At 44.3% G+C, this 18,822-nt stretch overlaps 1 protein-coding gene across 2 annotated transcripts in view; it reads right to left on the bottom strand.

Moving 5' to 3' along the window:
- The window catches only part of Glis3 (GLIS family zinc finger 3), a 444,325-nt gene that overhangs the window by 395,382 nt on the left and 30,121 nt on the right, over positions 1 to 18,822 (bottom strand). The gene's annotated exons all lie outside the window — the stretch shown is intronic.

Genomic DNA, 18,822 nt, shown 5'->3' with positions numbered 1-18,822 from the left:
TAATCAGTGAAAGAAATCAGATTGCTGAAGCTAAGACTTCGATAGGACTATAGACAAATGTACAAAGTTAAAAGCAAAAACAACCTACACGTTTGGAGTAAGAAAGGAAATTTCTATTTGGGGCTTAGTCTGATGAGCCCCCAAGTCATGGCTGAAACCCCTACAAATGGTATTTTCATCATTTGAGATTAACTACTTTTTAAACCACAAGTCTGGCTATTTTTTTTGTGGTATGTTTTCATTATCAAAGTCTATCATCTTTATACCCCCAGTTCTGTAAATGTAATTTTAAAAATCTAGATTGCTTCTGATACTCTGACTTACATCATAAACAAGACATGCATTTTGTTTTTGGACTGTTTCTGTTTCACTAGAAGTTAAAGTAAGAGTGTAACTTCAGCCGGGCGGTGGTAGCACACGCCTTTAATCCCAGCACTCGGGAGGCAGAGGCAGGAGGATCTCTGTGAGTTCGAGGCCAGTCTGGTCTACAAAGCGAGTTCCAGGAAAGGCACAAAGCTACACAGAAAAACCCTGTCTCAGAAAAGAAAAAAAAAAAGAGTGTACCAAAGCTGTGAGCTTGGAAACAGCCCCTGCTCCAAACAGCTTAGAATATTAAGAATTACCACTCTTAAAAAGTGTGTTCATTTCTCCCTCCCTGTTTTTTTGGACTGGACAGGTATTTTCTCACTCCTCCTCCTCTGCTACTTCAGCACTTTCTCCAGGTATGGTTTTAAGTAACTTCCCAGTCCTCTGTGAATTCATTCACTGTCCTAGCAATGTCACATGGGCAGCTGTGTTCGCTTTATTCTACCTGTGATCAAAGGTTGTCCAGAATCCCTGCCTCAGGATTTCAACCTAAGAATGTTCTAGAAAAAAAACAAAATTCTCCAAGAATTTCCTGTCCCTACTCTGTCATGGTTCTTTCTTTACCACGGGGCACAGTGGCAGAAACAAGACTCTGGGACCACTCTGGTGAGAAGAACTGGAGGTCCCCTCCTTCCTTCACTGGGGCGTACCCTTCCAGGGCACATCCTAAGGGACGGTAAACATACAACTAAAGAGCATCAGAGGAGGGACAGAGGCTCCTAAAGAGCCATGTGGAATCCTCCTGTGCCCAGAACCGACAGGAGGAAACGGGTTATTACTTTTATAGGAAGAGAAAAGTGCATGTCAATGTAACTCTTTTGGAATTGAGAATGAGAGGTCTTGTCCACATGAAAGAATGTACCAATCACCACCAACATTCTACTTCCTTCCTGAAATCTGCCTAGAACCACCAGTACACACACAAATAAAATAAAGTAAAATAAAATCAGCCCAGCTAAGAGGCACTAGGCTAACACTCCGCTCTCTCCATGTTCCCTTTAGCTGGGCATAACATCCACTCTCTCCATGTTCCCTTTAGCTGAGCATAACATCCGCTCTCTCCACATCCACTCTCTCCATGGTCCTTTTAGCTGAGCATAACATCCACTCTCACCATGGACCCTTTAGCTGGGTATAACATCCACTCTCACCATGGACCCTTTAGTTGGGTATAACAGAGTATGTGGAGATGCAGGCTGTATCTTCTACCTCTTCACTACTTCCTGTCCACCACCCTACCAATAAAAGCCTTCCAGAAAAAGTGAGTCAAAGATTTATTGGTTCTTTTTCCATTATCTACTTCTTTCCATTTATTAAATTATATCTAGGATATCAAAAATGTTTCCATTTGAATATATCCACAGCTAATTAAAAAAGTACTTTCAGGGGCTGGAGAAATGGCTCAGTTTTTAAGAACAGTGGCTGCTTTTCCACATGACCTGGGTGTGACTCCCAGAATCATATGGCAGTTTATCTCTAACTCCAGTTCCAGGGGATCTGACATCCTCTTTTGGACTCCATGGGTACCAGACATGCAGTTGTATAAATCTCCTCCGATATTAAAATATTCCATCCTACATGGAGTTCCCTAAGCAGGGAGATGAACAAGAGCTTCAAGAACTCCCTGAAACTGTAGATTCACTAGACCCCTCCCTCCCAGCTTCAAAGTAGACTCTCGGACAAAAAGTTGCCTAAAAGAGCCACCTGGAAGAGATTTAGGCCAACTGAGGCACCTGGAAAGGACACTCTCTAACCTGTTGAGCTGCCTCAAGGCTGTGCAGCATGCTCCAGGTTCCCAGCTTTTGTGAGTTGTCACCCATGATAGGTGACATGTTGTGGTAACACAGCTGGCCAGAGTCATTTCTGATCCTGTTAAGTAACCCCAATAAAACTTACTGGTTTACCAAGTTGGACTTTGCTGGTATCCAAATTTTGGTCTGTCGTGGGTTCCCTATCTGGGGTGAGTAGAGAAGTGTGCTTCATTTCCCCAGGAAAAGTTTGTCATACAATATATGCACATGGTACACAGATATATATGCAGGCAAAACACCCATCCACATCAAATAAATGATTAAAGGTATGTTTTAATCTAAGTAATCACTGTAGTAAGTTTAAAAAGTGTTACCTGCCCTTGGTTCTGTGTTTCAGAAGGGTTACTGAGTGACACGTGTGTGCCCTAACTCATTCATTAGACCTCTTAACCTTTTACCTCTGTCTCACATCTCCATTTCTTTATATTTATTACTAACTTCTTTTTCCAACTTCAGGAATTTTTTCTCATGTTCTATTATTTCAAAGGCATTTAATCTTGTATTTTTTAACAACTTCATTTGAATGACAAACAAAAATTCCAGTTTATACTCAGCAGGCACAAGTTGCCATGAACTCACCTTCTAATGTAAACTTCAATCCTCTTTTCCTAAATTTCACCTCTGAAAAGTCCACCCTACTCATAAGCACGATTGTAAGCTATCAGGACAAATATCTTACAGTTTTATCTTCATCATATATTGATAGTAATCATAATCTACATTGATCTTAAAATCAGATCAAAGCCCCCTAAAAAAAGTCAGAAAACATTAAACAGAGTTTACAATTCTAATGTGACTATGACAAGTACCTAAGTAGCACAGCACTATTCATTCAACTGCAGTTAAAATAAAGAGAGACTGTTCAGGTAAAAACAAACAGCACAGGATGGGGAAAGGAACCTTGGCTAGTGTGTGCATGCCTATCTGTGGACACGTTTCTAGAAACGAAATTTCTACTGAAACTAATCTTCGCCGGGATTTGTTTTCGCTTTCTTCCAAAACACTGATTTCAAACACACTGTTCCTCCCTAGATAACGCACCCTTATAATTAAGACCCTGCCCGTGCTTCCTTGCTGCCTGTGTGCACATTCTGAAAACTGAAGTTGCATTCAACTCCAATTTACTATCACCTCAAGCTGTAGCCCAAGGCTCACACTCTGAGCTTTCAAATGCTTGTGGGTCTTGAGTCATAGTCATGCACCCAACAGCTGCATTCATTTTAATACAGAAACGATACCACTGTTTTCTTCTCACATCTTGGAATAGAACTAAACCATGTATATTTTGTGCCTTTGGGTCCCTCTCAGGGGTGACAGGAGTTTACAGGGGTGTCCTGGAGCTTGAACACTAAGGGAAAGTAGGTGTATTGATGGGGGACACTCCCTGGCCCATCCTGGTCCTTGTCAAAGGGCTTCTTCCAACATGCTCAGCTTCAGCAACACGTTGTCTTTTGCAGTTCCCTATGCCAGCCTTCTTTCACCTTTTAACCACAGGGCATATCCAGGAAGTGGGGAAAACGTGTGCCAACCAAGCTATAGAAAACCTGCTCAGGCTTGGCCATCATCCAAGAAATCCTATACTTGTTGCTCAACAAGGCTCTTTCTGAGGAACAATCATCTTTATTCAAGCTCCATAGGAATCCATCTGCTCCCTCTGAGGTGAAATCAAACACACAGCAACATACCAAAGATCCACACTCCCCAAAGCATTGATGCCAGCTGGCTGTTGGGCATAGCCAATGCATACCACACAAGGGCTCTGACAGATGGAGGCTCCAGCACCAAATGGGGTCCAAGACCCAAAGAGAAGTGTTCCCTGTTATTACCATGGAGCAGCCCACACCAGCACTTACCCAGTAAGGCAGCTACTAACCCTGTGTAGCCACTGGGGTACTTGAAGTGTGGCTAGTCTGGATATACATGCTTCACAAACAACACATTGTGTTGGGAAGACTGAGCACATGAAAGCAGAGCTCTCACTATAGACATTTTGTTAGATTATATACCTAAATAGGATTTTTAGATACACTATCATAAAATTAACTTCACTTGTACTTTTTAATGTGGCCACTAAAATTGTTTGAATTACTTACGCAGTTCCTATGTGTGTGTGACTTACACTGTTTCTACGGAACAACACTATTCTGGATGAGTCATGACTACAGAACAGTCAGCCTTATTTGCATATTGAGATTCTAATGAATTCTAGACAAATTACCATGATTAACACTACAACCACCTGGCCCCACGAATTCTAATACTTGAGTCATTAGGGCTTCCTCCCTCCCTCCTTCCCCTCCCCCAATCAATCCATCAAAAAATCAATTCTTTATTGATTCTTTGGGAATTTCACATCATGCACCCCAATCCCAATTACCTCCCAGTCCTTCCATATCTGCCCCCCACCCCTGAAGCATCCCCCCAAGAAGCCCCCAAAATTAATTAAAAAGAAAACAAAAAACTACCTGATCCTCCATCCTTCCAGCACCTCTTCATTCATTCATCCTGGTGGCATCGGGAGCTGCAGTACATCACGAAGTACACCCTTTTGTCTAATCAGCCCCACCCACAAAAATGTTCATTGCAATGAGTCATTGGTTCAAGTTCTTTGGCACACCGTCACCTCTGGACCCTCATCAAATGAAACTCCTCTCAGATGTCCTGCTGTTGTCCTGAGTCATGGAGATCCTGTAGTTACTGTTCTGCAGGACCAGTCCCTTTCACCTACTCCAGGAGGTCACAGATGGGGTAGATGTTAGGGTGGGCCAACCCAAGGCCCAGGATATGGGTTTGGGTGGTAGGTGAGCTGGTCAGTCCAAGTCACTGCGATTGTCCACCTCAGGTGAGGGGCAGAGACAGCTCTCCTAGGCCATTGCCACTGAGGCCAACTCTCCCAGGTTCATGTTGAGGGGTGGGGGGGGGCTGAGTGCAAGATAGGAGGGGGTTGGGGAGGCTCTCCCATGGGGAGCAGGTAGCTCTCCTGCTGCAGTGTCCAGCGAGGGGCAGGGCCAGCTATCCCAGGAGCCAGTGAGGGACAGGGCCAGCTCAGCATGTAGGGCCTTCTCTTTTAAGAAAAAAAGACCAATACTCTAATCCATTTTTTTGTTTTTGTTTTTGTTTTTGTTTTCAGAAACAGGGTTTCACTGTGTAGCCCTGGCTGTCCTGGAACTAGCTCTGTAGACCAGGCTGCCCTCAAACTCAGAGCTCTACCTGCCTCTGCCTCCAAGTGCTGAAGACTAAAGGTGTGTGCCACCACCACCCAGCTATTTCATTTGCCTTAATCCATTTTTTTAATATACTTAGGGAGCACCTAGCAAGTAGCTTATCAAGATCAGATCCTGTTCGACCCGTGGTAGACCAGGAGAAAGAAAGAGGAAGTGACCCAAGAGGACGGTTCAAAAGTGATTGAGAGCCGGGCGGTGGTGGCGCACGCCTTTAATCCCAGCACTCGGGAGGCAGAGCCAGGCGGATCTCTGTGAGTTCGAGGCCAGCCTGGGCTACATAGTGAGATCCAGGAAAGGCGCAAAGCAACACAGAGAAACCCTGTCTCGAAAAACCAAAAAAAAAAAAAAAAAAAAAAAAGTGATTGAGGTTATCAAAAACTCAACCTTCCCGAAGTCAGAACCCAGGAGACACAACCGCAAAGTTCAGTTCTCAAGTTATATCTGAGACTGATTGTGGAAGCTCCTGACCACCTCAGGGATTAGCAACTTCAGTCTATGGAAACTGCGGTGTCTGTGGGCGCTTCTGTAGGTATGCACTATTACTGCACCTGTATGTAATACATACATACATACACATACAGGACTAACACAGGTATGGATATTTAGTCAATTTAATACTAGCACTTCCATGGTTAGTTTGAAAATTATAAATGGGAAATGTCCCCATCATTTTTAATTTCTCTTCTTTTATTTAGTAGGGTCAGAATAAAGAATGCATTTGAAAACATACTGCTTTCGTATAATTCAGCCAATATACTGGCGCAAGGCTGAATCGTCTTCAAGTTGTGAGAGTTAGTGCAGAAGGTCAGGGCATCCAAGCGAATCACTGAAGTTAATCTGATGGTGTTACGGCAGGGCTTACCTACATCTGCCCAGGATAGATAGGGCTCCATACCAATGGTGGAAGATTAAATTTCTAAGTCTCTAGCTTCCAGAATGATTTTGCATTAGGAAGTCAACAACATCCTCACCTAACCTGTCTGGTGTGGGGAAGTTTGTTTGATGAAGAAAAACAGAAAAAATAATTTTGAATAGAGGGTCTACCAGGCCCTCCCACATTATGTCATGAGAGGTCCTCTTCCCTCTACTAAGAACATATGGTCATTCCCTGCCTCCCCCTCCCCACCACACACACACACACACACACACACACACACACACACACACACCCTCTAGACTTCTATAGTGGTACATGCCTTCCATTGCTTCAAACGCAACTGAGTCTGTCTTAGCTGAATTGCTAGTGTAACTGCGTCTGCTGTTCCCTGTGGAAAAGACACAGACAGTTGTCCAAGTCATTTATCATTCACAGCTAGGACACTGGTCTCCAATATGCCAGTGTGATTTAGTTCCCACCAATGGAGATGGATCTTTACCAAGAGTCACTACTTGTTCCCAAACCTGTTTATGAAAGGCATGCTCATGACAGTTGTGTGGTTAATATTTACACAATTTAATTAAATATTACATAAAGGGAATAGGGAAAAAAAGACAGCTTTTTTCTTCCTATGAAAACTACTTTGAAAATGTTTTTTTTTTTTTCAGATGAGATGCTTTTAAAACACTGTTGCTAAATTAGATATGGGGTAGGTATTTGTGCAAGATCTTAGGGGGATGTTTAACCCCAAAAATGATTCTACACTCAAGATTGCTTCACAGATATATTTAAGTTCCCATTCCACATTAAAGAAATCAATATTTTACAAGAGTTATGCAATACAGACGATTAAAGTGAACTCCAGGAAGACCCTCAATCAGAGAAAAGACATTGGTCCTACATCAAAAGACCAGAAACTAAATATGTATTTAGACCTTTTAGGTTGCTGTAATATGTTTGATGTACGTTGTGCAGCTTTATAAATCCACCACTCAATCATTTATTTTAATAATCTGAGCAGTGACTAGGCCAGATAGTATAAAGGGAATCATGAAAAAGAAAAAAAGGAAAAAGTTTTGCCTGAACCACAGAAGACATGACCCTCAGTTCTCAGGATCAAGTGTTTTATCCATAGAGTCACATTCGTCTGAGTGACCAGAAGACCCAGTCTCTGAGGCTAACTTACCATTTACCAATTTTTAACCTAAAAAAAAGTTCCCACATTCAATGTAGGTAACAGAAGCCATCACACCAGCCCTCCTCACTTCATGGCATGTTTACACGAGTCAAGACTGACATTAATACAAGGGTACCTTGGACCATGAAAAAGGAGCTATATGTATATAAGTATGTGAGAGTGAACACTAAACAGTACTTTTTTTCCAAAATGATGAATAACAAGATGAATACAGGGAGAAAGATAGAAATAAATCAGAAACTCCAAAGCTCCAGTGGCACCAAAGATAATTTGTTTTGCAAACTGATTAACCCTAAATGCAACCCATATGCACAATGTATTGTTTTTCCCAAAATGCATGATGGTTGCTAGCTGCCAACATGGCCTTATTAAACACTATTCCAACCATGTCTCTTCTTCAACACCCTTCAATAATTTATTTTGCCAACACAGTAAAATGTCATTTAAAGATGACAATGTATGGCTCGACCTTAGCTTCATAACCTTGTCTCTCGTCATAACTGAGCATCAGTGGAGATGGTAGGCTCTCAGTAGACATTTTCCAAACCCACAGGCTTTGCCAGTGGCTAGTGCTCTGGCTACGAACGGACTCTCGCCAGACAAACTCCAAAGCCTCCATCTTCCGTACTCTATTTCCTCCAAGCCCCCATCATCCTTAAGTCTGTGTGATGTTCTATCAGTGCCCACCTTGCCTGCTAAAAGCCTGAGATGGCAACCCTCCTTCTCATTTCTAAGACACTGTGAGTAAGTATGTCACGGCATGCTGGGACTGACGCAGGCAAGCCTGAATGTAGCATTTCTACTGTCACAATGCTTGTTAATAATGCTCACAGGTTTTGTTCACTCTCCTATCTGCTGTTCCTTGCTCTAGCATTTATTTTTCCCCTTCCAGTTTGACTTAGCAAACGACCAGAAAGAACAATCAGGAAAAAGTAATTCTTGGCTGGGTTTCTACTTTCCCTATCTGCTACAACAGGAAACACTCCTTTTCGAGTAGGACCATTGCATATGTGAGCCAGCCTAAGAAGCAATCAACCCTTCTTTAAATGGTTAAGGCTTTGCTGGTCAGCATTAAGTGCTTCTGCACACCAAACAGTATACATGAAGTCAGTCTCTGCCTACAGAAAGGAACGAGCTATGGTTCCCCAGAAGGCAAGAGAATTAGCCTCTGGGGCTAAAAAGGAAATCTTTTCACCATTCTGCTGGTGATCTTAATGGCTACAGTTTACATGCATTTTTTTCTAAGTGCTACATTTGGTTGCTTCAGGATTCCTAATATCTCCAGTCAGCTTAGGCCATAAGCAAATCCTTGCTAAATAAATCACAGTCCACCACGACAGGATCCTTTGCCCAAACAGAGGGACCCCCACGATACGCACTGCAGGCATCTACCCCCACAAAACCTGGTAAGGCTAAAGTCAAAGCTTGTTTCGTCCTTACCTCCTGTCATTTCCCAGGACAAAACCGCATGCAGCCTATTCGAGACCCTTCCTGGAGATCTTAAAGGCGCCTCGAGGTCAGTCCCTTTTAGCTCCTGACATAAACCATGGATTGTTTCATGTGTTTCCTGAATGCTGTCCAGTGACACAGCCATTTACTCCTTGTCACTTCCCATCACGAATCCAAACCCTGGCTCCCGAGGATTTAACACCAGCTTTACCTTAACCAAACAAGCGTGGGTGCAGTTCGATTTAACTTACACAACACATGTGTGAGAGCCGTTGAACTCCAGTCAGTCGACTCCACTGCTCAGCCAAACAGCAGTCTCTAAACCTTCGTGGGTTTCCAAGGCCCTGACTATCTCTGGTCAGCCCTGCTTCCCTCGCCTGCCTGAGTTCTGTGTGCCTCAGGACATGGGAGAACAGCCTCCCTCCACCATTCTCATGGACCTCGGGTCCCCCCTCCAGGTTTAAACCTCCAGGGCTGCCTGGTTCCCCTGAATCACTGTTTCCCTCTGCTGGCCTAACAGTCAATCCCAAAGCAGCTGCTGTAAGGGGGCATACCTACAGAGATCTAAGGACAGCTCTCTGCCAACAAAGGCAGGGAAAGATAAGCTCACAGATGGTCATCTCACAGCAAAGAGTGCAGAGAAGTAAAGAGATATTATTTACAAGATTAAAATTATAAATTTAACTATAACAGAAAGTGTATTGGTATATATAATTATAGAAGAGAATTATAAGAGTATGATATAATATGTAAGAATGTATGTGTATCTATATATGTGTGTGTGTTTGTATATATCAACACATACCTACCGATCTTATCAAATCAAATGTGATAACAAAGGCATTAAAGAACTTTCCATCAGACCCCAAAGGACATTAATAACTCCTGCACCAACAACCTTCTTAAAACTAGGGGCAAAACTGAGTACTACCAGCAGTATAAATTAGCATTGTTTGGGAGCTGAAGTCAATTCAGTAAGAATTAAACAAAGGTTTTAAATACTAAATGATAAAATAATGGCATTATCATTCCTCATGCAGTATGATCCTATACAGAGAAAGCCCGGATCATAAACTAAGAAACTCAATCAAGAGAACACAGCAATGACCAGCTCACACACTACTAAATATGTTGATTATATGATTAATATAGCTGATAATCTGAAGCTATTTGGAAACAAAGCACAGGGCCACCCCAGGATGACATTACTTTCATTCTTTTCCTTTCTTTTTGACCCAAGCAACATTTCACATTCCACATTCCTAATGCATGGGAGTCATTTAACCTCTGAACTGTTCCAATCCTGTTTCCAAACAGTCCTTCAGATTTACTACAGCAAAGAAACCAGAGGAGTTAACCAGCAAGCAGTTTCTCTGGCAAGCGTCAATGGACCCTGTGGGTTCATCATCTCTACCTGTTCCTCTTCCCTCCAGGAACTCTGTCAACCAACATTCCATGTACTTCCTGAACGTAGGTGAAGACCCCCGCCCACTTAGATCTGTGTGTTAAAAGAGGACAGAAGAGCAATGTACCAAGTCATTTGCAAGACTCAGAACTGAGACTACCAAGAACCTCAAGTTTCACTGAGGTCAAAGAGTCTCAAATACTCGTTATTTTTAAAGGGTTAGTCACAGAACCAGCAGTCTGCAGTACCCTGCCCATGGGGACAGTTCCCTGCCACTGTCTTCTTCACATGTAGAGAACTGAAAACAGGCGTTCCCATGGAAAACACTGAAAAAGTCACCTAATTCCAACTCCCCTTGTCAAAGGAGAAAAAACAGAAGTCAGCAGTGGGAGGACCAAACCGGAGGAGAAGAAAAGTTGCCCGGATTTCCTTTCTCCGTCCCTGACTGAGGACAACTCCCCACCTCTACCACCCTACCCCTCCATTCTCAAGGGAGACGAAGACCAAAGACAAATGGGGGAGGGGGATTAGCTTATGTGTTTGATGGTGTTATGCAGGAGTAACCCCAAGAATGTAAGACAATGCTCAGCCAAGGCAAAGAAAACAGGACCTGCTCAAACTCACTTCCACTCACAGATGTGGGTAGGAGTGGAAATCAGGGTGGGCGTGGACAGCAGCTCCTATCACTGGGACATGTCAACTTGGTAAGTAGATTTGATTTTCCCGCTTTGAAGCCTTTCTGGGATGAGATACTATTTTGCAATGTCAAGAATAAAGTAAATCTTCTTTGTCGTATAAACTAAGTTATAGAAAGAGACTAGGTTTCCATAATTCCAAGGACTTATTGTAACTATTAGCTGCTGGATTACTCTTACCAGCAATGCTAGGGATCATCTGTGTAAATCCTAGCTCTCCAAGAAGAAGAGAGATTTAAGAACAGGAGGTGAGCCGGGCGGTGGTGGCGCACGCCTTTAATCCCAGCACTCGGGAGGCAGAGCCAGGCGGATCTCTGTGAGTTCGAGGCCGGCCTGGGCTACCAAGTGAGTCCCAGGAAAGGCGCAAAGCTACACAGAGAAACCCTGTCTCGAAAAAAAAAAAAAAAGAATAGGAGGTGAAACTAGAGAGGGGGAGAGAAGAGAATTAGGAGTTTTCATAGAGGAAGAGCAGGTTTCTGTATTGTAGGCCACGCTCCGTACCCCTCAGCAATTTGATGGAAGTTATTATGAGACTGGCATGGAGCGTTAAGATGCCCCCAAGCCCAACTTCCTCACCAAGCACCTGCCTCATCCACTCATCATTCTGGGAGCACTATGCTCAAGGAATATTTTCAGTTCATTAATGGCATGAAGGACCTACAGTCTGGCAACTTGAAGCTGCACTGTTTAACACAGCAGCCACCAATACATGTAGCTACTGAGCAACAGTCATGTCTAAATTCAATACAGCTACTAAAATATTAAATTACGTCTATGGCTTCTATTTTGGGCCCTCACAATGGCCCTCACACTTCCACAGGTCAGCACTGCTACCGAGATTGCAGTCACACCCTTGGAACATGGCTAGAGATAACAGTACTCAAATAAGACGTCATCAGCACGTACAAGCCAACTGAAAAATTCCATGGCATTCTGGAAAACAGATTGAGGCTCTGAGTCCTGATTAATTCACCCACGATAAAATCCATCCACACAGGCCACCTAAACCCTATTTATGAGCTCAATACAAAACTATTATAAAGCTTTGATGCACCACTTAGGTCTCACAGGGGGTCAGTGTCCCCAACTCTCTTGTGACCCTTTTGCAAAGTAGGATGTGGAACTTGAGGATTCTACCATGATGGGAGCACCAAGAGGGGGGTGCAGGGATAAAGAGAGGGGGAAGAAAGGGAAATGGAGAATGAAAAGTAGGGGGTAATCTGAAATAGAAATCAGAGAGGACAGTGACATATGGAGAGAGGTTAGGACAGGGAGAGGTGGGAAGCAGTGTATGGTGGCCAAAAGAACCAGCCAAATCCTCATGGCCCAGAGCAAGACTGAAGACGAACTGAGAAGAACGGTAACTCGGCACACGAGAGACCCCCACGGGCACTCTGGGCCCGCAGAATACTTCTGAGCTTTCGGATGAAGATACGCTGGGGCTCTCTCACTCTTTTGTTTTTGTCTGTCAGCAGCCATTGCCTCCACTTCAAGTTCAGAGAATCTTAAACATATGACCATATGACCCTTCCACACCCAGCAAAATGGGTCATCTTACTACCTCGTTTTGTTATCTTAAAAATAAAAGCATACTCTATTTATACTCTATTTAGTAACAGATACAAACTTTTTGCATTTTAACACTAAACCACAGCTGGTATATATCCCACAGTGATGTCCCCAAGGAATACTTCCTAAGCAATCTGAGAGGTCCTTAGGGCACAGACAGCCATGCTCTCAAAGCCTCCGTGTGGGTTCAGTTATCTAGCACTCAGGACACATTCTCGTGGGGACAGAACCAAACACAAATGAACTAACAATACAATGAAATACTCCTGCCTGAGTCCTTAACCTTGTATCAGAACTACACAGTCCAGAGGAGTCCTATCCTGGGAGCTGTGGTGTGGTGATACAAGGAGAGAACGGGAGAGAGAAAGCCGCCTAACTACTGGAGGAGTCATTCATTCCTGGGAGTGGCTGCTGGGAAGTAGAGGCTACATCAGAAGAACACTCATTGCAGAGAAACCGCATTACCCATAGATAGATGTTATTTTTGCTAATTCACCCAATCACCAATCACTCACAGGAGCACTTCGATGAGGGCTGAGTGGCAAGGACCTGAGAGACGCCAGGCAGCAAGCAGCTCAAGCTGGAGCAAAGCGTGGGCCCCACCTCTCCCTTTTCTTCTTAGGGGCCTGAGGTGCTACATCAGAGGCCTGCAAATGGTCCCAATTACACACAATGGAGTCTCGGTAAGTTTTCTCTAGGACCTCTAAGGCATGGAAAATACCAACAACTCCATGTGTTCAACAGTTAGAACCAAATCATTTAGTAAATATTTATGTCCTAACAATTTGGTAGACAGCTGGGGGAAAAAAGATATAAACTGTTGGGATGGTAAAGTTTTAGGTCATTCTTAAATAAGCACAACTTTTATAGGATATGGTACTCAGGGTGCTGTACACTTTCTCAAAGGCAGGATTTTGGTTAGATTCTGGCACCTTCTTTCCTGTTCCACATTAAAAACAAAACAACAAGAAGAAAATAAAACATGGTCCTGGGTTTTTAGTACAGCAAATCCCCAAAGCTTAGCTTTGGAAAGATGTGACATCATTGAAAGGAATGTGGGATGACCTCACACTGGAACTATGAACTACCTTAAGCTGGCCGACAGGACCCAGGTATTTCTGTCTGCTTCAAAAGAAGCAAATTACAATAGCTCAGAGTCCCCCTGTGAACTCACAGGGACACAAGGGCACCTGGAAGAAGTGTGTGGGAACTGCAAGGCTAGATTCTTCTCAACACAACACTGAGGCTGTTCCTGCTAATTTACATCTAAAAACACAGCCCTGGAATAAGCCGGGCCCGCCCCCCCAACCAGCCCACGGAAAGTGCATTTTATGGGGTGGCTGCAACTCTAAGACAGAGGGGTGCAGTGCCACTTTGTTAATCCGTCATGTTGACACACTTTTTGTTTTTCAGACAGTGTATTTTGATCACATCCTTTCTCTTCCTCCAACTCCTCCCAGACGCTCCCTACTTCCTTACTCAGCCAACTCATGTTCTCTCTCTCAAAGCAAAACAAGCAAAACTTTAAAAGAATTTTTAAAAACAAAGACAAAAAAATAAATACCAAAACAAAAAGAACATGGGGTCCATTGTGTCTTTGCCAATGACTCCTGGGCATGGGGCCTACCTTGGAGTGTGGTGGATATACCAGGTGACACTCCATTGTAGATATATACCCAGTAACACTCCATTGGAGATATACCCACTGACACTCCATTGGAGATATACCCAGTGACACTCCACTGGAGATATACCCACTGACACTCCATTGGAGATATACCCACTGACACTCCATTGGAGATATACCCACTGACACTCCACTGGAGATATACCCACTGACGCTCCATTGGAGATATACCCAGTAACACTCCATTGGAGATATACCCACTGACACTCCACTGGAGATAAACCCACTGACACGCCATTGGAGATATACCCACTGACACGCCATTGGAGATACACCCACTGACACTCCATTGGAGATATACCCACTGACACTCACTCCATTGGAGATATACCCACTACACTCCATTGGAGATATACCCACTACACTCCATTGGAGATATACCCACTGACACGCCACTGGAGATATACCCACTGACACCCCATTGGAGATATACCCACTGACACTCCATTGGAGAAAACTGATTTTCCATTTCCCAGCAGGTTATCGATTTCAATTAGCTCCCAGGTTGGGGTGGGACTCTGTGTCCACTTCTGTTTCTCAGTGCTGGGATTTTGTCTGGTGTGAACCTGTACAGATCTTGTGCATGTTGTCACAGTCTCTGAATTCTTATGTGTATCAGTCCTCTTGTGTCTGCAAGATGTCGTCTCCATGGAGTCATCTACCACTTCTGGAGTTTATCATCTTTCTGCCTCCTCTTCCACATAGCCCTAAGCCTTGAGAGGATTCTGATAAAAACCGTTAATAATCCAGACACTAGCCGGGCGGTGGTGGCGCACGCCTTTAATCCCAGCACTCGGGAGGCAGAGCCAGGCAGATCTCTGTGAGTTCGAGGCCAGCCTGGGCTACCAAGTGAGTTCCAGGAGAGGCGCAAAGCTATACAGAGAAACCCTGTCTCGAAAAACCAAAAAATAAATAAATAAAAAAAAAATAATCCAGACACTAAATGTTCAGAGCAAGGAAACAACATGAAAAACTGTAAACGAAAAAAAGACCAAGTCACTTATAAAGGCATGCCCATGAGTATAACACCTGAGTTTTCAGTTGGGACTCTGAAAGCCGGAAGGGCCTGAAGGGATGTTCTACAAGCTCTGAGAGACCATAGATACCAGCACAACTGTCCGTCACAAATGATGGAGGAAGAAAACCACCTCACAATAAGAACAAATGTAAGCAATTCAGCTCTACAGAGGGCACCAGAGAAGGGAAATTTGAGTCTGAAGAGAAGGCTAACTATAGCCCAGAACCTGAGATTAGACGTAACACTGTTTGAAGCGGTGAGGTGACGTTTTACACAGTGCTCATTAACTGGTATTTGAGACTGTGCTGAATCTACCACAGATCACTACCAGAGAGGGAAAAGTCATGCACATACTTCCTTCATAGTCACTTGACTTTTGTCCCTGTTAAGACTAAAACACAAATTCTAAAACAATGACTGCACGACACAGAACAGAAGGAAGAAAGAGGGCTTGTCAATTCATCCATTCACCCATTTATTCCTTCATTCATTCAGTCATCCATCCATCCACGCAGTCATTCATCCAGTCATTCTATAGACCCTAAAATTTTATTATATTTCAAATACTCAAAGTCATAGAAATGCAGTGTATAAGCCGGACACAACATCTCATTTGTCCTCTTTTCAAGGGTAGCAATGACCTCCCTTTGGTCCAATTCAATATAGAATTTCCTGGTTCCATCTAACCTAATCTCACACCACCATCCAATCTAGCCAATCACGCCTCCCTTCTTGAACTGCTTTGCAAGCATGGCTTCCAAGATACCCTCTCCCCCTGGCTTTCCTCCTACCTCACTGGCTGCAGCAGCATAGGCTCCTCTTCCCAGCCTTATGATATGTTAATTTCCCCAAGGCTCAGGTCTTGGCCAGCTTCTCCATCCTCATCATCCTTGGACAGAGTTTAGTAACCTCATGACACCAAACATCCTCTCTTCGCTGTTAACACTCACATGTTGATCCCTGACTCACAATTTACTGCAAACCTCCACTGTATGTCCAGGAGTCCCACGTGATAGGCTAATAGGTGCCCCCAAGTATGTACAAAACAGAAACCTGATCACCTACCGACTCTTACCAGTGCAAAAGAAAGCGTCAGCAACTCCTAACGAATGTGCTAACTCCAATCTAAACGTTTTATCACTTCCAAGTCACCATCTATCTCAGCAGGGCGACTACACTAACCTAACCCGTCTTCCGGCCTTCATTCTTCTCTTCAGTCACTGTGTTCCCAGCACAGGAAGCACACATCCTTTGCAAAAGTGTACAGCATGCCATCTGAATCCATTACCTTAAAACCTTTCAAATAGTTTCCACTACACTTAAAATCGCTTACCTTCCTGCCTGAATCTCCAGGGACCTAAGTGATCTGGGTATATCTGAACCAATACCTAGGTGCCTGCTTTTCTCTCTGAATTGGGACTTCAGGTGCCCTGCTCTTAAACCAGAGAAGTCTAACCCCTTCTAAAAGACTCCAAACTGCATTACTCTGCTTTGTGTCTCCCATAATACTTACTAGGCCGTAAGCACATCTCAGAGACTCCCTAGTGATAGCTGCTACCAGTGGGACGAAGGATGAGTACCATCACTTTGCCTTAGTCATGAAAGCACTCAGTTCACAGGCTCCCAGACCCTTGCTGGAGCAATTGCAGTGAGAAAGTGGGATGCTTGCATCCTGACATTAGCCTCTGATTTGGCAACTACATTAGATAAAAGAGAGGATGAGAGAGAGAGAGATGGTCAAAGACAGCCCTCAAGTCTAACCTTTAGCGGAGAAAGAGGGAAACGTGCAGTCCAGCATGCAGACAGGGGCATGAAGCATGATGGTCCAAGGCAAACTAGGGTGATCAGGAAATACTCAGCACCTGAAACGCTGGACTGAAGGAAGGCTGTTAAACAAGCAGGGAAAGAGCCTGTTGCAGCAGGCTGGCTTGTGAGGCTGTGGGAGTGGACTTGGGAGTGAAGAGATCAGTCTGACTGCTGTGGAGGCAGGAAAACTGAGTCCTGTAACTACCCACCCCTCCTTAAGGCAATGGCTGCATAATGGGACCGTGTTAGGGAAATCAGTCCCCGGTGGACCGGCTTCTCAGAGCCATTAGGAACCCTTGGCAATGTCCATTTGAGGTCCCCAAAGATATCAAGAACTAGAGGACCACAGAGGAGTGACAGATGGTTTTGAAGGGACTAGGAATAAGAGAAGCTGTCTTAGAATCCCAGTTCCCTGAGCCAGACAGAGGAGTTAAAGAGAAGGCTGATTCAGCAGGGACCTCAAGGCTAGTGTGGAGTTTTAGTGACTTTGCCGAGTCTGTTGTTGGGGCAAGATCTTTACGAAGTCGGAAAAGCTCTGGCAGATCTCAGTGTCTTAGAGCAGCATTTCAAGAGAGTCCATTAAATGAGAGAGCAACCTGGAGGAGACAGTAAAAAGGTAGAGTGGAGGAAGAGGTCTTTCTGGTTTACTCAAAGACAAATGTGGCATGATTCACGTTGAGCTGGAGTTCATAAGGAAAGAACTGATTAAAAGTCAAATTGTGTCCTAGGGAGATGCTGGATGGCTTTAAAGCCTGAGGAGCAGTTTGCAGAAGACAACCATGATAGAGAAGTACAAGTAAAGACATTCAAGCCTGTCCCCAGAGTGGGTAGTTATCCCCCTTCCCCATGCTAAGGGGGGTACATTTCCCTACAGCAAAGGCTATGCTAGGGGTAGAGATGGTTTGCCCAGGCAAGAACTCCCCCAACACTGGGGTACGGTGGATGGAGGGGCAACAGCTACAGCTGTACCCACAGTGCCAACCCAGAGCTACTCTGACCCAGGGAGTCAGCAGGTACAGCTGGGGAGAACGGGCCCTTGCTCCCCCTGGGCCCTGAGTAGGTGTGAGAAAAATTAAGTTAGGCCCACTGTTTTAGTTAGGGTTACTATTTCTGCGATGAAATACCATGACCAAAAACAACTTGAAGAGGAAAAGATTTACTTCACTCACAGTTCCATATAACGGTTCATCGTCCAAAGTAGTAAGAGCAAGAACTTATGCAGGGCAGGAACCTGGAGGCAGGAGCTGATACTGAGGCCATGGAGGGGTGCTGCTTACTGGCCGTCCCCCTATAGCCTGCTTTCTTATGGCACCCAGGACCACCAGTGGACTGGGCCCTCCCCATAAATCACTACTTAAGAAAATGCCCTACAGGCTTAGCGGCAGCCTGATCTTTTATAGACATTTCTCAATTGAGGCTCCTTCCTCTCTGATGACTCTAGCTGGTTGTCAAGTTGACATGAAACTATCCAGCAGGTGTGTAGAAACGTAGAGAGGCTCTGTGGAAGAGCTCCAGCATGTGGAAATGGCTCAGAGGGAATGAGGAAGGACTGCAGGGAACTAATGAAGTTAGCACCTCCTAGCCATGCTTTGTAGCCAACTTTGATCTGTGGAGGAAGCATCTGACACCAATGGATGGAGTCTTCCCATGCTGTCTGTATTAGACCTTGCTAAGGTTTGACTTCGATATCTCCTTAGTTGTGAACCTCTGGGACCAC

The sequence above is a fragment of the Peromyscus californicus genome, unplaced genomic scaffold (assembly GCF_007827085.1).
Source record: "Peromyscus californicus insignis strain IS unplaced genomic scaffold, ASM782708v3 Scaffold_4__1_contigs__length_199733344, whole genome shotgun sequence".
NCBI lineage: Eukaryota > Metazoa > Chordata > Mammalia > Rodentia > Cricetidae > Peromyscus > Peromyscus californicus.
This window is presented reverse-complemented; position numbering and strand designations above follow the sequence as displayed.